Below are 25,824 nucleotides of genomic sequence, written 5' to 3' on the forward strand. Positions count from 1 at the left end.
TACGAAGAAACTGCGATGAACTACGAAGAACATGCAGAAACCTAGAAAGCCCTAATGCAGATCTGAGGAGCAAGAAGGGAAACGCTTACAGCCACAGATCTTCCATGGAGAGTTGCTGCCGTTCTCTCGACTGATTCTGGTCGATGCAGCGGCCAAAGTCGATGGAGGTGAGGTGCTCTCTGACGGTGGCGGAGCTCGAGCCGGAGCGGGGGTTGCGAGAAGAAGAAGACGAAGAAGAGAGAAGAATGAGAAAGACCGGGGCGTGCCTATTTATAAGGGGATAAGCGAACAGGCGGGTGCAAAATTCGAGGAAGACCCGAATAATGATTATCCAACTAAACGGACGCCTCGATTCTCGGAAGGCATTAAAGAATAAAGATCCGTTGAGAGATGACGTCATAAAAGTTTTTCGTGTTTTCAAGAAATGACGTCATGGCGGGTTACAAATTTTTTTGCGAAGAAAGGAAGATGGATTTTGTCTAAGTATTGAAGATTGACAAAGAACAAAGTTCAAAGTCAACCTGGGGCCTAACGTTGGGGATATAGCTACCAGGTATGACCCGCCGAGGAGGGGCCGGGTCAGCCCCAATGGCGGGTCACAAAGAAAGCCCAGTAAACATTCAAGGCGATAGTTTGTTAAGGCTTATAGAAGGCCTAAGCCCAGAGGCAGCTTAAGGCCCAATATTGTAAACCGCCGTATGCAAGGAAAGACTTGTAAGGAAAGGCATATAAAAGAAGTCACCGAGCCGGACATGCTTTATGAGCCGACCGGGACTTTGTAGGACGCCAGGCGTCAACCCGTGTATATAAGGGGACGACCCGGTGGCGGCTTAGGGCAAGAAACAAGAAATCGATAACCAAGCCGGCGGATTAGCCTCTTGGTGATCGAAACCCCAGCAATTCCAACATAACTAGACGTAGGCTTTTACTTTCATCGTAAGGGGCCGAACTAGTATAAACCTCTTGTGTCCCTTGTCCCGATTAACCCCATTAAGCTTCCTGGTTGCGATGGCCCTACGAGTAAGTCCTTTTGCTAGGACATCTGCCGTGACAATTCCATGACAAAACCCGACAAAAAACATAAAGTGACATCTTCTTAACCACATCATATAAATGAAACTCTACTAAAGGAGGTGATTCCCTAGGATAATAGTAGAAGTTTTGCACAAAAGTATTGGTGAGTAAGAGATACTGTTCGCGTTGGTCGCGGAGGAAGTCGATAAGGCCTGCATTCTTAGCCAATTCATAAAAATCCTCATAAATGCCGGTTGCTCTGAAGAATTCATCGGAGGGCCATTCACACGGCCTAACCTCCGCGGTGCGAGGCAAATTATATTTGGGCTTCATTGCTTCTTCATTTTGCTTTTCCTTCGAGCTTCGGCTCGATGAGCCCCTCAAAAATCTCTTCACTATTCTCTGAAAAATTCTGAAATTTTTAGTAACTTCAAAATAAAAGTGAACCAAACTCAACAAAATTGATAGCAACTACTCATACAAGTGCTTAGAGCTTATATCATGCATCAAAACTACTTGGAACCATATAAATTTGACATGCAAGCTCAAGAACATTGTCACCTAGGCAGCACAAATTTGCAATGAATAAAGCACTAGAACAAAAACTAATTGGACCAATGGAGGAGTCACATACCAAGGAACAATATCCCCAAGCAGTTTTGTGAGAGGTGCTTTGAGCAAGGAGATCGAAAATGGCAGCAAAATGAGCTTGGACTCGGGTTTGAGCTGGATATTGGTGTTTGTGGGAGGAAGAAGGAGTGTGTGGGTGCAAGGATAATTGGAGGAGGGCCACCATGGGCCCACGAGGCAGGGGGCGCGCCCAGGGGGTAGGACGCGCCCCTGACCCTCGTGGCCAGGTGCCAGCTCCTCTTGCTGTGTTCTCAGTGCCAAATATTCTCAAATATTCCAGAAAAACTCATATTTAAATTTCAGGGCATTTGGAGAACTTTTATTTTCGGGGTATTTTTATATTGCATGGATAATTCAGAAAACAGACAGAAAATACTTTTTTTATTTTATTTAATATAAATAACAGAAAGTAAAAATGGGGTACAGAAGGTTGTGCCTTCTAGTTTCATCCATCTCATGCTCATCAAAAGGAATCCACTAAAAAGGTTGATCAAGTCTTGTTAACGAACTCATTCCGAATAACATGGAACCGGAGAAATTTCAAATAACACTATGTTACCTCAACGGGGATGTGCACATCCCCAACAATAAGAATATCATATTTCTTCTTAACAGTAGGAAGAGGAAATTCAAAACCTCCAAAAATAATCGATGGAATTTTTCCAATAGAATTGATACTATGGACTTGAGGTTGTTTCCTCGGAAAGTGTACCGTATGCTCATTACCATTAACATGAAAATTGACATTGCCTTTGGTGCAATCAATAAAAGCCCCTGCAGTATTCAAAAAGGGTCTTCCAAGAATAATAGACATACTATCTTCCTCGGGAATATCAAGAATAACAAAGTCTGTTAAAATAGTAACGTTTGCAACCACAACAGGCACATCCTCACAAATAGCGACAAGTATAGCAGTTGATTTGTCAGCCATTTGCAAAGATATTTTAGTAGGTGTCAACTTATTCAAATCAAGTCTACGATATAAAGAGAGAGGCATAACACTAACACCGGCTCCAAGATCACATAAAGCAGTTTTAACATAGTTTCTTTTAATGGAGCATGGTATAGTGGGTACTCCTGGATCTCCAAGTTTCTTTGGTATTCCACCCTTAAAAGTATAATTAGCAAGCATGGTGGAAATTTCAGCTTCCGGTATCTTTCTTTTATTAGTGAAAATCTATTTCATGTACTTAGCATACGGATTCATTTTGAGCATATCAGTTAACCGCATACGCAAAAACATAGGTCTAATCATTTTAGCAAAGCACTCAAAATCCTCATCATCCTTTTTCTTGGATGGTTTGGGAGGAAAAGGCATGGATTTCTGAACCCAAGCCTCTCTTTCCTTTCCGTGTTTCCTAGCAACAAAGTCTTTCTTATCATAACGTTGATTCTTTGATTGTGGGTTATCAAGATCAATAGCAGGTTCAATTTCTACATCATTATCATTACTAGGTTGGGCATCATCATGAACATTTTTATTAACATTATCACTAGTTTCAGGTTCATTACCAGATTGTGTTTTAGCATCAGAAATAGAAATATCATTTGGATTCTCAGGTGTTTCAGTAATAGGTTCACTAGAAGCATGCAAAGTCCTATCATTTTTATTTTTCTTCCTTTTAGAAGGACTAGGTGCATCTATATTATTTCTCTGAGAATCTTGCTCAATTCTCTTAGGGTGGCCTTCAGGATACAAAGGTTCCTAAGTCATTGTACCAGTTCTAGTAGCCACTCTAACAATATAATCATTATTCTTACTATTCAATTCATTGAGCAAATCATTTTGAGCTTTAAGTACTTGTTCTACTTGAGTGGTAACCATAGAAGCATGTTTACTAATAAGTTAAGTTCAACTTTAACATTAGCCATATAATCACCCAAGTGTTCAAGCATATTTGAATTGTATTTCAATTTTCTACCAAAATAAGCATTGAAGTCTTCTTGCTTGACCATAAATTTATCAAACTCATCTAAGCATGGGCTAGCAAACTTAGTAAATGGGATTTCAGCTTTGTCATATCTATAGAGAGAATTTACCTTTACTACCTGTGTCGGGTTATCAAGACCATGAGTTTCTTCAATAGGTAATGGATTAAGATCATACGTTTCTTCAACAGGCGGTAAATTAAGACCGTGTATTTTTTCAATAGGAGGTAAATTCTTAACATCTTCAGCTTTAATACCTTTTTCCTTTATAGATTTCTTTGCCTCTTGCATATCTTCAGGACTGAGAAATAGAACACCTCTTTTCTTCGGAGTTGGTTTAGGAATAGGCTTAGGAAGTGTCCAATTATTTTCATTTGTCAACATATTATTCAAGAGAATTTCAGCTTCATCCGGTGTTCATTCCTTGAAAACAGAACCAGCATAACTATCCAGGTAATCTCTAGAAGCATCGGTTAGTCCATTATAAAAGATATCAAATATTTCATTTTTCTTAAGAGGATGATCAGGCAAAGCATTAAGTAATTGGAGAAGCCTCCCCCAAGCTTGTGGGAGACTCTCTTCTTCAATTTGCACAAAATTATATATATCCCTTAAAGTAGCTTGTTTCTTATGAGCAGGGAAATATTTAGCAGAGAAGTAATAAATCATATCCTGGGGACTACGCACACAACCAGGATCAAGAGAATTGAACCATATCTTAGCATCACCCTTTAGTGAAAACGGAAATATTTTAAGGATATAAAAGTAGCGAGTTCTCTCATCTTTAGTGATCAGGGTGGCAATATCATTTAATTTAGTAAGGTGTGCCACAACAGTTTCAGATTCATAGCCATGAAAAGGATCAACCAACGTAATTAAATCAGGATCAATCGAGAATTCATAATCCTTATCGGTAACACAGATAGGTGAAGTAGCAAAAGCAGGGTCAGGTTTCATTCTAGCATTAAGGGATTGCTGCTTCCATTTAGCTAATAATTTCTTAAGATCACTTCTATCATTACAAGCAAGAATATCTCTAGTAGATTCTTCATCCAGAACATAACTCTCAGGAACAACAAGCAATTCGTAAGTATTAGGGGGAGAGTCTTCATCATCACTATCTTCAATATAATCAGTTTCAATAATTTCATTCTCTCTAACCCTAGCAAGTTGTTCATCAAGAAATTCACCAAGTGGCACAGTAGTATCAAGCATAGAAGTAGTTTCACCATAAGTATCATGCATAGTAGAAGTGGCGTCATCAATAACATGCGACATATCAGAATGATTAGCAGAAGCAGGTTTAGGTGTCGCAAGCTTACTCAAAACAGAAGGTGAATCAAGTGCAGAGCTAGATGGCAGTTCCTTACCTCCCCTCATAGTTGAGGGATAGATCTTGGTTTTTGGATCTCTCAAGTTGAGGGATAAATCCCAAGTGACTCAAAGAATAGAGCTATGCTCCCCGGTAATGGCGCCAGAAATTAGTCTTGATAACCCACAAGTATAGGGGATCGCAACCGTTTTCGAGGGTAGAGTATTCAACCCAAATTTATTGATTCGACACAAGGGGAGCCAAAGAATATTCTCAAGTATTAGCAGCCGAGTTGTCAATTCAACCACACCTGGAAACTTAATATCTGCAGCAAAGTATTTAGTAGCAAAGTAATATGATAATACTGGTAACGGTAGCAAAAGGTAATAGTAGCAAAAGTAGTGTTTTGGGTATTTTGTAGTGATGATAGGAGTAGCAACGGAAAAGTAAATAAGCGAAGAACAATATATGGAAAGCTCGTAGGCAATGGATCAGTGATGGATAATTATGCCGGATGTGGTTCATCATGTAACAGTCATAACCTAGGGTGACACAGAACTAGCTCCAATTCATCAATATAATGTAGGCATGTATTCCGAATATAGTCATACGTGCTTATGGAAAAGAACTTGCATGACATCTTTGTCCTACCCTCCCGTGGTAGCGGGGTCCTAACGGAAACTAAGGGATATTAAGGCCTCCTTTTAATAGAGTACCGGACCAAAGCATTAACACATAGTGAATACATGAACTCCTCAAACTACGGTCATCACCGGTATGTATCCCGATTATCGTCACTTCAGGGTTAACGGATCATAACACATAATAGGTGAGTATAGACTTGCAAGATAGGATCAAGAACTCTCATATATTGATGAAAACATAATAGGTTCAGATCTGAAATCATGGCACTCGGGCCCTAGTGACAAGCATTAAGCATAGGAAAGTCATAGCAACATCAATCTCAGAACATAGTGGATACCAGGGATCAAACCCTAACAAAACTAACTCGATTACATGATAAATCTCTCCCCTCTCTGGAGCCCCGTACGGACTCCAGATCAGCCCTCCCGAGAGGTTTTAGGACTTAGCGGCGGCTCCGTATCGTAAAATGCGATGAATCCTTCTTCTTTATTTTTTCTCCCCGAAAGCAAATATATAGAGTTGGGGTCGAGGTCGGAGGAGCTCCAAGGGGCCCACGAGGTAGGGGGCGCGCCCTAGTGTGTGGGCCCCCTGGTCTTCATCTTTTGCAGGGATTTTTTTATTATTTCCGAAAAGATGTTCCGTGAGGTTTCAGGTCATCCCGAGAACTTTTGTTTCTGCACATAAATAACACCATGTTAATTCTGCTGAAAACAACGCCAGTCCGGGTTAGTTCCATTCAAATCGTGCAAGTTAGAGTCCAAAACAAGGGCAAAAGTTTTTGGAAAAGTAGATACGACGGAGACGTATCAGCACGCCGCCTCCGCCGTCGTTGGAAATAGGTGTCCGGCACGCAGATTGTCTTCGGCATTGCAAGGCGGGTTCCCCCTCCGATTACTTCAAAGTCCCTGACTTAAAGAGCGGTATTCGGCTTTTCCATTTAATGTCGCGCCCATCGGCTTCCACGCCTTCCTGACTTCAGCTTCCACGCGGCGAGCGAATACGAGAGGTCGGGCTATTTTTGCACATACCACCCTGACCATACAAGAGAGGTGACTATTTGAAGAGAATAGATCTCAGATCCATTCCAGACCCTGCAAAAAAAATCCTCAGAGTTCGCTAGGAGGAACCACTCCAACATGGCTAGCGCTCCCAGCTCTTCCTCTCGTCCCCACGGCTCTGAAAAAGGTGATTGGGAGAGATGTTCCATATCTCACGGTCAGCTGACGAAGCTGCAAAATTAGGGCTTTCTTCCTCCCGCAGATCTAGTCCACATCTGAGCAGGATGGACATCCTTCAAGGGTGAGGTTCAGGCGGAGAATTTCCCCAATCCGTCCAGGGGGAACGAGTATGCTTCGTTCCCTTCTTGCTAAGAGGCTTCAGATTTCCAATCCATCCCTTCCTCCGAGGACTTCTGGAGTATTATGGCCTCCAACTACACTGTTTCACTCCCGCCTCCATCCTGCACATCGCGGATTACGTTGCTCTATGTGAGTTATTCCTGGTCTGTGAGGCCCATTTTGAATTATGGAGAAAACTGTTCTGCCTCGTCCCTCGTAATCAAGGGGGATCAATATTCGAAGTGGGAGGAGCCGAGGTATGGTGCATCACCGGGACCGGATACCGGTCCGGCACGCCAAAAAGGCTTCCAAAGAGTGGCCTTCCGAATGGTTCTATATTGACAATGTTGCTCTTCCTGACCCAGTCCGAATGGGTCTCCCTGAATTTTCAAGTGCTCTGTTGAAGAAACGGCACAGCTGGCGCCCTCGGAACCTCGAGGAGGAGGACAACGCGGAAGTTAGTCAGTTGATGGGCAAGATTAAGATGCTCGCCCAGTCCGGATTATCAATAATCAAGGTAATGGCGATCTCCATAGTGCGGGGGTCCAACCACTCCAATACAGAGGGCTTCCCATGTGGCACTATAACGGGGAAGATGACGCCTCACGTTGTGGTCGGACGGGTCCGAAAACTCCCGCCGCTTTGGCCAAAATATTGGTCGAATAGTACAAAGGGGAGAAGGAGGAGCTCACTCGTCTCCAATGTCGAGGCAGATTTTCCATGTATAATCCTCCTAGCTGGGTGAGCTCCAATCCCACCATTTTACTCCTCTCCCTGAATCATTTTTAATGGATAGTAACCTATCCACTCGCAACAGGAATGGCGGAAGGCTACCAAGGGGATCCATAGCCCCGCCCCCCAGCCGGAGGGTCACAACCGGGACCTTGACCCCGGATTTGAAGAAGATCCGGACATATTTGTAGAGCTCGAGAATGGAGTATTCTATTAGACGAGCTACGATGGTACGGAAGTACCTATCATCGCCAATTATCCCAGCCTCCTCCCTGCTTCACATGTAAGTAACTTAAAAGACACCTTCTTCGAAAGAGTTTCTTTATTATGCCTCACCCACGTCACTATTTCGTGTTCCAAAGGGGAGGCGCTCGATGTCACAACATGCACCAGAAGCATCTCCGAGGAGAGCGGCTCCCATGCCGAGCACGTCTTCGAAGGGAAAGGCAAACGACAATATAATAGAACCTTCATCAAAGAGGTAAGGCTTTCTTTTTGAAAATACATCTCCTGATCGCCACATCAAATCGTGATGCCATTCGCCGCATTCTATCAAGAAAAGTGCCCGCCGGACAATGTCCGGGGATCCTGTCAGTCGTTCTTCCACCAGTCAGGTTCCAGACCCTACCCTGAGGATGGGGGCTGACACAGGAGTGGCACCGAACTGTCCTTCCGCAGAGGATTCGGACGATGTGTACATCACGAATTCTGAAGTGGAGAGCGCCATGAATCATCGTCATGGGAGGGACGCTCTCCGCGACCCTGGCTTTTCAAAGGAGGCATTCAATGCCTTCAGCTCGGCCGATGCATATATACGAGATGCTCGGGATGGGCTTGCCAGGGCCACAGACCAGCATCTAAAAGATATGCGAGTAAGTGTAGATTTAATAATCATACACCAGTAGCCCCCGAGACTTAAAGCAGGTGATACAGTTGATTTAAGGATCATTGTATAATCAGGCACTTATGGAGAAGAATAGCCTGATGTCTCAAGAGCTGGAAAAATGTCAGACTCAACTAACTGTGGCTACCACCAAATTGGAAAAATCCAAGGAGGCACCACCTGGTAATGTTTCTCCCCAGCGGAAAGAAGTATAATCCTACACCAGTTATATTAACACTGTTGTGTTTCTGCTGACAGAATCAGTAGAGCAACTGAGAGAGAAACTGAAGGAAGCCCAGGCTTGTGAACAAGAGGCCAAAAGGCAACATGCGGCAACCGAGCGTGTGCTGACACGGGTCAGGGATGAAAGGAACTAGCTGCAGGATTCCCATACCCAACTGGGCGAAGGACTAAAAGATGTTCGAGCTCAGCTAGCTGATGCCGTCAAGGAGAATAGGAGGCTACAAGGCGGCATATTCAGTATGCTTTTCAAACTTGCCTCCCTATGATTCGGCGAAGGCCGGAACTGACAGATTTATGTCTGCAGGTACGCTGAGCGGCCGGTCCAAGGAAGAAATGTCCGGATCTCAAGGCGACCTGCTACAAGAGCTGTCCCAGATGCACGAGTGAGTTTGGCAAGCAATGCGTAGTGTTCCCAAGGCTTTATGGACATCTGCCTCTCCTCCAGGAGGTATGGCGGAGCGCATGGAGTTGTTCAAAGGGGCACGACATCGTATTCGATTATGGAAGATATCAGCCTGCTGGGAAGGTGCGCGAGAGGCCTAGGCCATGGTAAAAACACGGTATACCAATCTTGATCCGAATCATATGGCCCGCGTCGGAACGCTAGGGTCAGATGGGAAAGAAATTCCCATTAATTTGGTATATGACCAAGTAGAATTAGCCGCCAAATGTTCCCAAAAGGATTGTAAGCTAGACAGCATGTCGGACGGTATAGAGGAGGAAGTTTTTGAGTCCAAGTGACTATGTACTTTCCTTGATATATTTGTTCCTAGCTGGATTGTAAAACGATTGTCATGGCCGACCTTTTCACTTCGACCTCTGGATCCAAAGGTGCGGAGTGTTTCCAAATACTCGAGCAATAAAATAGACGGGGTATGCATGGAAACCAGGTGTAGGGGTCATAGTTGCTTGAACAGACAAGTTGTATCCGGCTAGCTATGTTATATTACATTGTGATTGTAAGAATCATCTTCCAGAGAGAATAGTTCCGTTAAGGGTTCCTTTCCCTGGGTGTGCATGCGTTAATGTGCATGTCCGAACTGTGATTGAAAAAATCGCAGTACAGGTAACATCTAGGGGTTCATAGTGGAAGAAATTTAAAGCATCTTTAGTCCGCCGACCGAATATTCCCTTAAGAACACTAGCTTTCGGCTTCACCCAGTCTGAGGTACATATCCGGATAACCCGGCAGTAACAATCGCAGAGGTGCTCCCTTTATGCCCTAGCCGAACTAATGGGAACGTAGGGCATAAGCACAGGAGCCAGGCAACCCAGCTTGGCCAAAACTTAAGTCATATCGATGCATATAATGGCGAAGAAAAGGTACATATGAGGAAAAAACACATATGTGATGAGATTGATGCTCAAAAAATAACAATAATAAGCTTCTGTGCAAGAAGCCCCCAGGTATAATGGGCGTACACATTTGAGAATATGTATGTCATAGGTGTATGGTTTAGCCGCACGAAAGCTTTAAGGCTAATAAGAGAGGGCGAAAAGAGAGGATAAAAAATAATGTAAACAATTGGGACGAGGAAACAAACGAAGGGTTCAACGCTAGGCATAGAATCTTCAGAGTCTGGCCGCATTCCAGGGGTTTGGTTCTAGGCGGTCGTCTGATGCATCACACAGGTGGTACGCTCTTCCAGTGAGAACTTCGTCAATGATGAAGGGACGCTCCCATTTGGGCTTGAGTTTGTCCTTTTTCTTCTCCGGCAAGCATAGAACGAGTTCGCCAACATTGTAAGTCTTGGCCCGTACTTCTCTGATTTGATATCTGCGGGCCTGCTATTAATAAAATGCGGAACAGGCTTTTAAAACATCGCGCTTGTCCTCCAGGGCATCTAAGCTGTCCTGCTGTTCAAGCTCAGCCTCTCTCTCTTCATACATGCGCACTCGAGGTGAGTCATGAATAATGTCGCAGGGTAACACAACCTCTACGCCGTACACCATGAAGAAAGGTGTATATCCGGTAGTGCGATTGGGCGCGGTCCGCAGCCCCCCAGAGTACGGAGTCGAGCTCCTCAACCTAGTGCTTGTCTGATTCTTTCAAAGTCCACACTAGTTTGGGTTTGATGCCGCTCATAATAAGACCATTGGTTCATTCGACTTCACCGTTTGTTTGAGGATGACAGACGAAGGCATAATCGAGCTTAATGCCTAGATTAGCACACCAGGCCAAGTGATGGGGATTGTTTGTAGAGCAGTTGGTGGCATATGGCTTTGGTTGGCGAAAAGCTGGCATCCGACGCAACATTGGACAAGGTCCTGTGCATCAGCTCGGGCCGTCGTCCAATAGAAACCTGTACGGAAGTCCTTGCTTACAAGGGACCGAGCTACGGCGTGGTGACTACCAAGATCGGCATGAATTTCAGCCAAGAGTTGCCGCCCCTCTTCCTCGGAGATACATCTTTGAAGTACTCCGGTAGCGCTTTTCTTGTAGAGTTCTCCTTCGTGGACCTTATAGGCTTTCGAACGCCGAACAATGCAGCAAGCCTCATTCTGATCCTCAGGGAGCTCTCGCCTATTGAGGTAGGCCAAGAAGGGTTCGGTCCATGAGGCAATGAATGCCATAATAAGATGTGCCGACGGTGTTATTTTGGTGGCTGAGCCTCCGATGATATTGGTATGTTCGGAATCTGGGGTTATGGTCGGATCCAGACTAACATTGCCGCTCTCCCCTTGCCACACCAGGGATGGCTTGAAAAGCCTTTCCAAAAAGATGTTAGGTGGGACGGGGTCGCGCTTGGCGCCGATGCGAGCAAGGACATCCGCCGCTTGATTACTTTCTCGAGCCACATGGTGAAACTCGAGCCCCTTGAACCGAGCCGACATTTTGAGAATGATGTTACGGTAAGCCACCATCTTCGGATCCTTGGAATCGAAATCTCCACTTATTTGAGATATCGTGAGTTTCAAGTCCCCGCGCACTTCCAGGTGATGTATGCCCATGGAGACAGCCATCCGAAGACCATGCAATAAGGCCTCGTATTCGGCTGCATTGTTGGAGTCTGTGTATAATATTTGGAGTACGTACTGAACTGTATATCCAGTGGGGGATGTTAAGACAACGCCCGCCCCTAAGCCCGCCAGCATTTTGGAACCATCAAAGTGCATGACCCAGTTAGAATATGTGTTGTACTCTTTAAGGAGTTCAGCTTTTGTCCATTCGGCGACGAAGTCTGCCAGTACTTGGGATTTGATGGCCCGGTGTGGCTTATATGTTATATCGAATGGAAGGAGCTCAATGGCCCACTTGGCAGTCCGGCCCGTGGCGTCGCAATTTTTTATTATATCGTTCTGTGGAACTTCGGAAGCCACCGTGACCGAGCACTCTTAGAAATAGTGTCGTAGCTTCCGCGATGCCATGAAGACCGCGTATGCTATCTTTTGATAATGAGAGTACCGGGACTTGCATGGAGTTAGGACAGTGGATACGTAGTATACCGGCTTCTGGAGCAGGAATTTGTGTCCGTCCTCCTCTTGTTCGACGTGTAATTCATCGCCATTGTGGAGGACTTAACTAACATGCTCGATTATGGCTCCGAAGACATCGACGGTATGGACGAGATGCCGGAGAAGAGCAGGCCCAAAACCCACTGTTTACCGGACACTGGACGGCCACCTCTTCGTATGACATGTACATGGTGGATACACCCAAGGAGGGTGACAACGATAATGAGAAAAATCCAATAGAGGATAAGCCTCCTGAGATACAATAAAAACGCCGACGGCGCCGCTCTAAATCATGCCGCAGCAAAGACAGCAATACCGGCACGAGAGACAACAATACTCCGGACGATACCGAAGACCAAAAAAACCCCGTCGAGCAAAACTCTGAACAAGACGATCAGGGAGATGGGCAAGTTAGCCCCGATGAACAGGCTGAAAATGAAGACTAGGAGGACAACAATTATCTTCCTCTCTCTAAGGATGGGGTGAGCCTCGGCAACAAGGATTTTATCATGCATGAGGAACCTCTCGAGCAGGAGCGCTTTAAGCGCCGGCTAATTGCCAGTGCAAGGAGCCTAAAAAAGAAGCAGCGGCAGCTTCAAGCTGATCAAGATCCGCTCAACGATAGGTGGACTAATGTCCTGGCAGCCAAGGAATACGGCCTTGAGCGCCCAATCAAAAGTTACCCAAAGCACAAACTGCTACCCCAATTTGATGGCGAGGCCCTCGAGCACGCGCCATCAGCGCATAATGCGGCAAACCGACCACCTCGTGGCCGGGACAAAACAGCAACTAATGCCGAACACCAGCCCATACTACCTCGCCGTAAAAGTAGAGACATAAAAGCTCGGGGTATACATATGACATGCGACAAGACATGGACAATAGAGCAGGCTAGACCAGATCGATCTACGGATCGCGGGGGCGTGCACTGACGTGCGATGATGGCTATCTAGCCGGACATGACGAGCATAATCACGCCCGGGCCGAAAACCGCAGACGGACTCCATCCGAGCTGCGTCGCGACTTGGCCTGATATAGAGGCGTCGCACACCCCCTCTGCTTTACTAATGACTTAATGGAGCATGAATTCCCAAAAGGGTTCAAACCTATGAATATCGAATCATATGATGGAACAACAGATCCCACGGTAAGGATTGAGGATTTTCTTCTCGATATTCATAGGGCCCGCGGTGATGATCTTCATGCCATCAAATACCTCCCACTAAAATTAAAGGGACCACCCCGGCACTGGCTAAACAACCTCCCAGAAAACTCTATTGGCAACTGGGAAGATCTGGAAGACACCTTTCACGACAACTTCCAAGGTACAGATGTCCGGCCTCTAGATGCCGATGACCTCAGTCACATCATCCAACAGCCCGGAGAGTCCGCCAGGAAGCTCTGGACTAGGTTCTTAATTAAAAAGAACCAAATCGTCGACTGTCCGGATGCCAAAGCCCTAGCGGCTTTTAAGCATAGCATCCGAGACGAATGGCTAACCCATCACCTCGGCCAAGAAAAACCAAAGTCGATGGCATCTCTTACCGCATTGATGACCCGCTTCTGCGCGGGAGAAGACAGCTGGCTGGCTCGCCAAAACAATAGCACCACCGATCCTAGCACCTCTGAGGTCAGGGATGGCAATGGCAAGCCTCGACGCAATAAAAACAAGCGTCAAAACAATAATGTAGGAACCCTAGACATGGCAGTCAACGCTGGTTCAGTGGTTCCAAATCCGGCCAATGGAAGAAGCCATTCAAGGCAAACAAAGATGGCCCATCTAGTTTAGACAGGATACTGGATCGGCCCTGTCAAATTCATGTCAGCCCTGACAAACCCGCCAACCATACCAATAGAAATTGTTGGGTTTTTAAACAAGCAGGCAAGCTCAATGCCAAACACAAAGGGAAGGGTCCGCCTAGCAACATCGAAGACGAGGAAACTCGCCAGCCAAACACCGGGGGACAAAAGCAAATTCCCCCCGAAGTAAAAATAGTAAACATGATATCTGTGACGCATATCCCTATGAGGGAGCGCAAACGCGTACCACAAGATGACTACGTCATAAAGCCGGTCATACCAAAATTTAACCCATGGGCAGCCTATCCGATCACTTTTGATCGCAATGACCACCCAACAGATATCCGTCACAAAGGTTCGACATCTTTGGTCCTCGACCCAATAGTCGATGGATTCCATCTCACACGAGTCCTTCTAGACGGTGGCAGTAGCCTTAATTTGCTCTATCAAGACACTGTCTGCAAAATGGGCATTGATCCCTCAAGGATCAAACCCACCACAACCGCCTTCAAAGGTGTAATACCTGGCGAAGAAGCTCACTGTACAGGCTCAATCACACTGGAAGTCATATTCGGTCCGCCGGACAACTTCCTAAGCGAAGCCTTGATCTTCCATATTGTTCCATTCTGTAGTGGATACCATGCATTGCTTGGGCGGATCGCGTTCGCTCGTTTCAATGCGGTACCACACTACGCATATCTAAAGCTTAAGATGCCTGGTCCACGCGGTGTGATAACGATCACTGGAAAAAAGGAACAACCCCTCCGTTCCAAGGAGTATACCACGGCCATCACAGCCGAAGTACAAAGCATACTCGTTAAACCACATAACTTATCAGCCATTAAGCCAACAACCTCTACTGCACAAGACCGGTGAATTTTCGAGCTGGATTAGTAGTCCCGCCTCCTTCATTCGCCGCATATGCCCATTAAGTTCGCATTGCACATGCATAATTATGCACTTAAAATACCTTGGTCGTCGGCGGAGGCACAATGCGGACGGACCTATGGCATGGTTCGTCCTCATACAACTTTTCTCCCTTCTTTTTAAATTATTTCTTATCTTTTGTCACAGATGAATCAAAACCTGCTCATCCTATGGACCTGCAAGGACTCTTTCGAAGCCCAGTTTCATCCAAGCAACCAAAGATTGCTCCTTTTAAGGAATCCTCTTCCCTAAGGGAAAGGCAGCAGACGTGCGACAGGAGGTCCAAAAGATTTTTTGTAGACCAAACACTCTATTTAAAACCTGGATACAACCTTTTTCCTTAGCCTTCGACCCCTGGCATGTAAAATGACTCGGGTAGAGGTGCTATAATCTGTAAGATTGCGGTCGATGTATGAATCAGATTTTGGTGGACATAATCCATCTTTAGTACTTATTTTTTCCTCATAGAATTGTATTTTACCCTTTCGGTGGTTTCACATATACACCTTGGCACCAATTGCCAGGGGCTCGATATGGCAACATATTAAATTGCCAGCAAGTCCGAACAACTCTACAACATACTTCAGCGTCACGAGTTTTGGCCTTATATGCATCAGCTCCGAATCATGTCTTTGGTCAATAGTTGGGTTGCCTGGCTCCTGTGCTTACTACCTTACGTTCCGCTCTATCGGCTAGGGTAGTAAAGGGAGAACTACTGCGATTGTGTTTCCGGTTTACCTGGTTAAGAACCTCAGTAGAGAAAGCCAAAAACTGACTGTCATGATGCAGCAAGAGTTGGTCAACCACTCGGTGACTTATTAAAATCTTTTTCGATTTTTGTTGTATAACATGAAGGACCGTTTCTCGGTCACCAATGTAGCGCAGCCGTATTCGGATAACCGCGTACATACAAGGGGCTATATCGTAGACCCACCGTCAAACTCCTATGGCTAAGTGAAGGTGTTAAAGCCCTATAGTCCAATTGCCTAGTTCGCCGCACTGACACCTCCTTCACGGACCAAGACGTTGGGTCAAGTGCAGTCAGTTGCTATTTCGAACACCCCCCACATTATATGCGAGGGGGCTGAAGCCGACGATTGGCAAACCTTCAGATCATATAAAAAAACGACCGCACAGGAGGAAATGCCTTTCAGGCAAAAGGCATAAATATGACACAGCCTTAATATATCATAATATTGTTATCACAATTCTGATACATTCACTCGAACATAATATTCTTCAAGCACTGACCCTCTATCAAGCGGGCACCCTCTAGGACATCTTCAAAATAATGCTCCGGCGTGCGATGATCCTTGCCCTCGGGTGGACTATTTGCTACAACATCGATGGCCTTCATTTTCGCCCAGTACGTCTTGACGCAGGCAAAGGCCATCCGTGCACCTTCAATGCATGCTGACCGATTTACGGCGTCGATACGCGGCACCGCATCAACAAATCGCTGCACCAAACTGAAATATCTGTTCGGAAATGACTCGTTTGGCCATAGCCGAACCACGACTTCCTTCATGGCAGCTCCGGACACCTTGTGGAGCTCGGCCCACTGGGCCATTTGTTCGTTCAGCAATGAACGCTTTGGTACATTGAACTGTGACCAGAAATGCTTCTCCACTGCATGTCCGTCTTGCGCTTGATAAAACTACGCCGCATCGGCGAGACTCTTCGGCAGGTCCAAGAATGAGTCTGGAGAACTCCACAATTGATCAAGCAGGGCATACTTCGGGTCGCCGAATTTAGTCTGTAATAGAAAGGGCTTACCAACTGCTATCTCCCCAGCTTGCCTGATCTCCTCCTGAGCCGCTCTAGACTCGGATCGTGCCTCTCGTGCCTCTTGTAAAGCCTTGTTGAGTTCGGCTGCCTTGGCTTTGTTATCCTTCTCAAGTGATTCGCATTGGCTTTTGGCATCCTTCAGCTCTCGCGATATGGTAGATATTCTCTCCTCACACTGGCGCCGAACGACTTGTTCGGCCTTTAACTCAACAGCTGCCTTCTTGACAGCTGCATTGCTCACTCTGTCTTGCTCCTTGGCCCGGGCAAGTTCAGCCCGAAGGGTCTCAACCGCAGCAGCACTATCTGCAATTATGCATGTCCTAGTATATAATTTTCAGCTTTGTGCTAATATTAGTATACATGCATAAGATGACGGCCCCAAAACATACATTGTGCCTCGTCGAGCTGCCTGTTGATAAGAGTAATATCCTCATCCCCTGACTCAAGTTTCCGCTTTAAATCTACAACTTCCTTAGCATGGGCAGTCGTCCTTGATATACCAGCCTATTTTCAAATTAATCATGTCATTTCCTGAGCATGCCTTTTTGATCCTCTGATCGCCTCCCTGTGGAGGCCGACTAGAGTCTCAGGGGATACTATCTATACACAGGCACATTCTGCATGTAAAGAGCGGTTAAGATATTACATTACATACATCAAAGCCTCTTAGCAGGCCCGTGAAGGTTTCATTCAATCCGCTTCTTGCGGACAGAATCCTCTCAACTACCATACCCATTAAGGTATGATGTTCCTCTGAGACGGACGCATCCTGCAACATGCCCATTAATGTATCTGGCGCCTTCGGACTCCTGGAAGCGGCTGCGGGAGTACGAACTCCCTTCGAAGGGATATGTTCACTATATCCTAGAGTCATCCTCGGTTGTAAACCGGATAGTCCGGGGCCTTCATTGTTGATCTCCGTAGGGGCTGCATACCCTGGACCATTGACGACCGAAGTATCACCTTTGGGCGCTGCCTTCATTGCCCCCCATGCCACTTGATGATCGGGGGAAACCCTCTGGGATGACACCTTGAAGTCGTCCGCCCTAAGGGGCGAGGAAGCATGTGGAGGCGTCTTGCTTTCCATCATCTCCGGAAGCAGGTCTCCTAAGGAGGAGAACTGTTGAGGAAGACTGCGGGCCGGACTGCAAACATATATTTAAGAGGTTACTCTTGTGACCTGGAAAGAACGGGATATGTCTAGAATACCCTTGTTCACTTACGATTCGGCGAAAGGCTTGTCCTTACGGAGGAACTGTGCGGTAACATCGTTTCCGAACCCGAACCATTTGACAGGGACATTTTCCCTCTCTTGGAAGCCTCCGCCTTCAAATCTTCGGAGGCAGTCCTTTTCTTCCCATGGGGAGAAGGGATATCAACTTCTTCTTCCCCTTCGTCTTCAGAAGAGGGAGTTCCGGTCTTCCTGGACATTGCGTCCGGTGTACCTTTAGAGTGAGAGCCACCCCTGGCCTTTTTGCTCTCCTCTTTGTCCTCCTTCGCCGACACTTGATACACCGCCGGGGCCAGCATCCTTGCTAACACGGGATCGGCTAAGTCTTCGGGAAATGGGGCCGAACAACTAATTCGTTCCGCTTTCTTTATCCATCCCTGGCCAAAGACAGGTTTCTCAGTATATTGATACGGGATAATCAACTAAGTTGTGTTCAGGAATCGAGTGCTTAACGAGGTATCCGGATGGTTGCAGTCGAGGCCGATGTCCTCGGTTGTATCCGGCCACTGATTTCGGGTCCCGAAGAATAACTTCCACATCCCTCTGTGCGTTGTGCCAAAGAAGTGCTGAAGAGTCCATGGTCCTTCCAGATTGAACTCCCACATGCGAAGAGGCCGTCGCTGGCACGGTAGGACCCAGTGGACTAGCATTACTTAGATCACATTGATGAGGACGGTGTCCTTTTCAAGGAGGCTCCGGATACGGCTTTATAGCGTCTGCACTTCGTCAATCGATCCCCAGTCCAGCCCCATATCAATCCATGATGCGAGTCATAATGGAGGGCCAGATCGGAACGCAGGTGTAGCTGCCCACTTGGTACCATGGGGTTCAGTGATGTAAAACCACTCCCGCTGCCATAGGTTGGAAGTTTCCATGAAGGAGCCCTTTGGCCAAAGAGTATTGGAGAGCCTGCTCACCGTAGCGCCGCCACACTCCGCTTGCTCCCCATCGACTACCTTCGGCTTCACATTAAAGGTCTTGAGCCACAAGCCGAACTGTGGGGGAATGCGGAGAAAGGCCTCGCACATGACAATGAATGCTGAGATGTGAAGAAAGGAGCCCGGAGCCAGATCGTGAAAATCTAGCCCGTAATAGAACATGAGACCACGAACGAAGGGGTGGATAGCGAACCCTAGCCCCCGGAGGAAGTGGGAGATGAATACAACCCTCTCGTCGGATCTGGGTGTAGGAATAACCTGCCCCTTAGCAGGGAGCCTGTGGAGGATTTTCGCGGTCAGGTACCTCGCCGCTTGAAGCTTCGCGATATCCTCCTCTATGACAGAGGAGGCCACCCACCAGCCTTGAAGGCTGGGTCCGGACATGACTGGGAGGCTTGGAATGATTAAGTTGAAACAGGTGTTGGAAGCTCGAGGTTGGAAAAGTTGAGGAAGAGGTGGCCGTAGAGGAGGAGGACGGGTCTGCACCCCTTTATAAAGGCCATGAATATCGAACGCCTCCTCGTAAGCCTTAAAACATGCCTATTTCCTAAGAATTGTACCGACGGGACGGTTGAATTACCCACGCCGGTATTGATGAAAATCCCGCAATAAGGGGACACGATCTCTCTTTGACAAGACATGTCAATAAAACCGCGTCTTGAAACATGGAGCGGGAGGCTAAAAACGGTTTGAAATAAGGATCGGGCAGTGACGTGATGTCACGCTACAAAAGCTATCAGTAGATTGGACTCATGAAATATTATGCTCTCTGTGGTTGTGCGTGGTATTTTCTTTGAAGAGCCGGACACGTGTCTGTGTTCAAAAGCTAATTTGAAGTATTTGGAGGAGGAACCCGCCTTGCAATGCCGAAGAAAATCTGCGCGTCGGACACATCGTCATTGAAGCCTGGTTCAGGGGCTACTGACGGAGTCCTGTATTAAGGGGCCCTCGGGCGTCCGGGCTATGCAACATGGGCCGGACTGATGGGCTATGAAGATACAAGACAGAAGACTTCCACCCGTGTCCGGATGGGACTCTCCTTTACGTGGATGACAAGCTTGGCGTTCGGATATGTAGATTCCTTCCTTTGTAAACCGACTCTGTATAACCCTAGGCCCCTCATGTGTCTATATAAACCGGAGGGTTTAGTCCGTTGATACGTCTCCAACGTATCTATAATTTTTGATTGCTCCATGCTAAATTATCTACTGTTTTGAATGTTTATGGTCTTTATTATACACTTTATATAATTTTTGGGACTAACCTATTAACCTAGAGCCCAGTGCCAGTTTCTGTTTTTACCATGTTTTAGGGTTTTGAAGAAAAGGAAAATCAAACGGAGTCCAATTGACCTGAAACTTCACGGAACTCATTTTTGGAAGGAAAGAAGCCCAGAAGACTTGGAGTGCACGTCGGGGGATCTGCGAGGAGGTCACGAGGCAGGGGGGCGCGCCCACCCCCCTGGGCGCGCCCTCCACCCTCATGAGCCCCTCGTGGCCCCCCTAACGTACTTCTTCCGCCTATATATCTCCATATACCCTAAAACATCCGGGGGCACAATAGATCGGGAGTTCCGCCGCTAGAAGCCTCCGTAGCCACCGAAAGCCAATCTAGACCCGTTCCGGCACCCTGCTGGAGGGGCAATCTCTCTCCGGTGTCCATCTTCATCATCCTGGTACTCTCCATGACAAGGAGGGAGTAGTTCTCCCTCGGGGCTGAGGGTATGTACCAGTAGCTATGTGTTTGATCTCTCTCTCTCTCTCTCTCTCGTGTTCTTGATGTGATACGATCTTGATGTATCACGAGCTTTGCTATTATATTTGGATCCTATGATGTTTCTTCCCCCCTCTACTCTCTTGTAATGGATTGAGTTTCCCCTTTGGAGTTATCTTATCGGATTGAGTCTTTAAAGATTTGAGAACACTTGATGTATGTCTTGTCGTGGATATCTGTGGTGACAATGGGATATCACGTGATTCACTTGATGTATGTTTTGGTGATCAACTTGCGGGTTCCTCCCATGAACCTATGCATAGGGGTTGGCACACGTTTTCGTCGTGATTCTCCGGTAGAAACTTTGGGGAAATCTTTGAGGTCCTTTGTGTTGGTTGAATAGATGAATCTGAGATTGTGTGACGCATATCGTATAATCATACCCATGGATACTTGAAGTAACATTGGAGTATCTAGGTGACATTAGGGTTTTGGTTGATTTGTGTCTTAAGGTGTTATTCTAGTATGAACTCTAGGGCTGTTTGTGACACTTATAGGAATAGCCCAATGGATTGATTGGAAAGAATAACTTTGAGGTGGTTTCGTACCCTACCATAATATCTTTGTTCGTTCTCTGCTATTAGTGACTTTGGAGTGACTCTTTGTTGCATGTTGAGGGATAGTTATATGATCCAATTATGCTATTATTGTTGAGAGGACTTGCACTAGTGAAAGTATGAACCCTAGGCCTTGTTTCCTAGCATTGAAATACCGTTTATGCTCACTTTTACCATTAGTTACCTTGCTGTTTTTATAATTTCAGATTACAAAAACCTTTATCTACCATCCATATTGCACTTGTATCACCATCTCTTCGCCGAACTAGTGCACCTATACAATTTACCATTGTATTGGGTGTGTTGGGGACACAAGAGACTCTTTGTTATTTGGTTGCAGGGTTGCTTGAGAGAGACCATCTTCATCCTACGCCTCCTACGGATTGATAAACCTTAAGTCATCCACTTGAGGTAAATTTGCTACTGTCCTACAAACCTCTGCACTTGGAGGCCCAACAACATTTACAAGAAGAAGGTTGTGTAGTAGACATCCAGCTCTTTTCTGGCGCCATTGCCGGGGAGGTTAGCGCTTGAAGGTATATCTTTAGATCTTACAATCAAGTCTTTTAGTTTCTTGTTTTATCACTAGTTTAGTTTATAAAAGAAAACTATAAAAAATGGAATTGAGTTTGTCCCATACGCTTCACCTTTTTAATATCTTTCATGAGTATCATGGAAAGGAAAATTGTGCTCAAATGCTAGAAGAAGAATTACATAAAATGTTTGGAACTAAATATTTGAATGATGAGCATGATTGCAATGTTGTTAGTATGAATTCCTTGAATATCTATGACGCTAATAATATGCAAAGCCACAAGCTTGGGGAAGCTATGTTTGATGAAGATGATATTTTTTGTCCTCCAAGTTTTGATGAGCAAATTTATTATGATGAAAGCATGCCTCCTATCTATGATGATTATTGTGATGACACGTATGCTTTAAAGAATAATGATAACCATGAAACTTGTCACCTTGATCTTAATTTTCAAGCACATGATAGTTATTTTGTTGAGTTTGCTCCCACTATTATTCATGAGAAGAATTTTGCTCATGTGGAGAGTAATAAAAATTCTATGCTTATAGATCATGAAAAGAATGCTTTAGGTGCTGGTTATATTGTTGAATTCGTTCATGATGCTACTGAAAATTATTATGAGGGAGGAATATATGCTTGTAGGAATTGCAATAATATCAAGTTTCCTCTCTATGTGCTTAAATTTTTGAAGTTATGCTTGTTTTACCTTCCTATGCAAGTTGATTATTGTTACCATAAGTTGTTTGCTCACAAAACCCCTATGCATAGGAAGTGGGTTAGACTTAAATGTGCTATTCATATTCTTCAAGATGTTCTCTTTATGTTACAATTCTTATCCTTTATGTGAGCATCATTGAAATCATCATGCCTAGCTAGGGGCATTAAACGATAGCGCTTGTTGGGAGGCAACCCAACTTTATTTTAGTTCCTTGCTTTTTGTTACTGATTAGTAATAAATAATTCATCTAGACTCTGTTTATATGTGGTTTTATGCTTTTAATTAGTGTTTTTGCCAAGTAGAACCTTTGGGAAGACTTGGGGAAAGTCTTGTTGATCATGCTGTAAAAAACAGAAACTTTAGCGCTCACGAGAATTGCTGCCATTTTTATTTGGAGAGTGATATTTAGTTAATTCTTTTTGCAGATTATTAATAGATAAATTCCTCAGGTCCAAAAATTTATTTGAGAACTTTATGAGTTCAATAAGTATAAGTTTGATCCAGATTACTACAGACTGTTCTGTTTTTGACAGATTCTGTTTTTCATGTGTTGTTTACTTATTTTGATGAATCTATGGCTAGTAAAAGAGTTTATAAACCATAGGTAAGTTTTAATACAGTAGGTTTAACACCAATATAAATAAATAATGAGTTCATTACAGTACCTTGAAGTGGTGATTTATTTTCTTATACTAACGGAGCTTACGAGTTTTCTGTTAAGTTTTGTGTTGTGAAGTTTTCATGTTTTGGGTAAGGATTCGATGGACTATGGAATAAGGAGTGGCAAGAGCCTAAGCTTGGGTATGCCCAATGCACCCCAAGCTAATATTCAAGGATAGCCAAGAGCCTAAGCTTGGGGATGCCCAAGGCATCCCCTCTTTCGTCTTCATTCATCTATAACTTTACTTGGAGCTATATTTTTATTCACCACATGATATGTGTTTTGCGTGGAGCGTCAGTTTATTTTGTTAAGATTTGCTGGATGTTATTTAGAACAATGTTTTGCATCTTTTATTTCAATAAAAGTGGCATTGATAGCCTTTACTATGACTATTTTAGAAGTCCACATGTTGCTGTTTGAAAACAGAAAGTTTACCGCTGTTGCAATAATTCCCTAGAAAAGTCAGAATGTGATAAAATGTTGAAACCTTTTGCATATTAAGGTCTGAGAAATTTACTACAGTGGGAATTTTCTTTCATAATTTTGGAGCTAGGTAAGTATGGATGTCTCTGCATTCTTTACAGACTGTCCTGTGTAGGCAGATTGCTGTTATGTTTGCATTGTTTGCATATGTTTGCTTCTTTAATGATTCTATTTGAGGATAGGACTATTAAATATGCAGAGGCATTTAGTATGCAATGTTGAATAATAATTTTAGTGATTTGCTACAGTATATTATGATAAGGTTTTGGCAATGGTTTATACTAACTTATCTCACGAGTCCTTGTTGAGTTTTGTGTGGATGAAGCTTTTGAGATTTAGGGAGACCGTGATATGAGAGGAATTAAGGAGACATAAAAGCTCAAGCTTGGGGATGCCCAAGGCATCCCAAGATAATATTTCAAGGTGTCTCAAATGTCTAAGCTTGGGGATGCCCCGTTTGGCATCCCACCTTTCTTCTTCAACAACTATCGGTTAGTATCGGTTGATCCTAAGTTCTTGCTTCTTCACATGATGTTTGCCATTCTTAGAATGTTATTTTATTTAGTTTTGCTTGCTGTATGAATAAAATACCAAGATCTGAAATTATTAAATGTTAGAGAGTCTTCACATAGTTGCATAATTATTCCACTACTCATTGATCTTCACTTATATCTTCTGGAGTAGTTTGTCGTTTGCTCTAGTGCTTCACTTATATATTTTTAGAGAACGGTGGTGGTATTATAGAAATAGATGAACTCTCATGCTTCACTTATATCTTCTTGACAGTTTCAAATATCATGGTAATTTGCTTAAATAATCCTAATATGCTAGGCATCCAAGAATAGTAAAAACTTTCATATAGAATATTGAATACTAAGAGAAGTTTGATGCTTGATGATTGTTTTGAGATATGGAGATGGTGATATTAGAGTCATGCTAGTTGAGTAGTTGTGAATTTGAGAAATACTTGTGTTGAAGTTTGTGATTCCCGTAGCATGCACGTATGGTGAACCGTTATGTGATAAAGTCAGAGCATGATTTATTTATTGATTGTCCTCCTTATGAGTGGCGGTCGGGGACGAGCGATGGTCATTTCCTACCAATCTATCCCCCTAGGAGCATGCGCGTAGTACTTTGTTTCGATAACTAATAGATTTTTGCAATAAGTATGTGAGTTCTTTATGACTAATTTTGAGTCCATGGATTATACGCACTCTCACCCTTCCACCTTTGCTAGCCTCTCTAATACCGCGCAACTTTCGCCGGTACCGTAAACCCACCATATACCTTCCTCAAAACAGCCACCATACCTACCTATTATGGCATTTCCATAGCCATTCCGAGATATATTGCCATGCAACTTTCCACCGTTCCGTTTATTATGACACACTCCATCATTGTCACATTGTTTAGCATGATCACGTAGTTGACATAGTATTTGTGGCAAAGCCACTATTCATAATTATTCATACATGTCACTCATGCATCATTGCACATCCCGGTACACCACCGGAGGCATTCATATAGAGTCATATCTTGTCTTAAGTATCGAGTTGTAAATCTTGAGTTGTAAGAAAATAAAAGTGTGATGATCATAATTATTAGAGCATTGTCCCAGTGAGGAAATGATGATGGAGTCTATGATTCCCCCACAAGTCGGGATGAGAGTCCGGGCGAAAAATAAAGAAAAGAGGCCAAAGAAGCCCAAATAAAAAAAGAGAGAAAGAAAAGAGGCCATAAAAACAGAAAAGGCCCAAATAAAAAAATAAAAAATGAGAGAAAAAGAGAGAAGGGACAATGCTACCATCCTTTTACCACACTTGTGCTTCAAAGTAGCACCATGATCTTCATGATAGAGAGTCTCCTATGTTGTCACTTTCATATACTAGTGGGAATTTTTCATTATATAACTTGGCTTGTATATTCCAATGATGGGCTTCCTCAAAATGCCCTAGGTCTTCGTGAGCATGCGAGTTGGATGCACACCACTAGTTTCTTTTGTTGAGCTTTCATACATTTATAGCTCTAGTGCATCTGTTGCATGGCAATCCCTACTCACTCACATTGATATCTATTGATGGGCATCTCCATAGCTTGTTGATATGCCTAGTTGATGTGAGACTATCTTCTCCCTTTTTGTCTTCTCCACAACCACCATTCTATTCCCCCTATAGTGCTTTGTCCATGGCTCACGCTCATGTATTGCGTGAAGATTGAAAAAGTTTGAGAACA

The sequence above is a fragment of the Triticum aestivum genome, chromosome 7A (assembly GCF_018294505.1).
Source record: "Triticum aestivum cultivar Chinese Spring chromosome 7A, IWGSC CS RefSeq v2.1, whole genome shotgun sequence".
Classification (NCBI taxonomy): Eukaryota; Viridiplantae; Streptophyta; class Magnoliopsida; order Poales; family Poaceae; genus Triticum; species Triticum aestivum.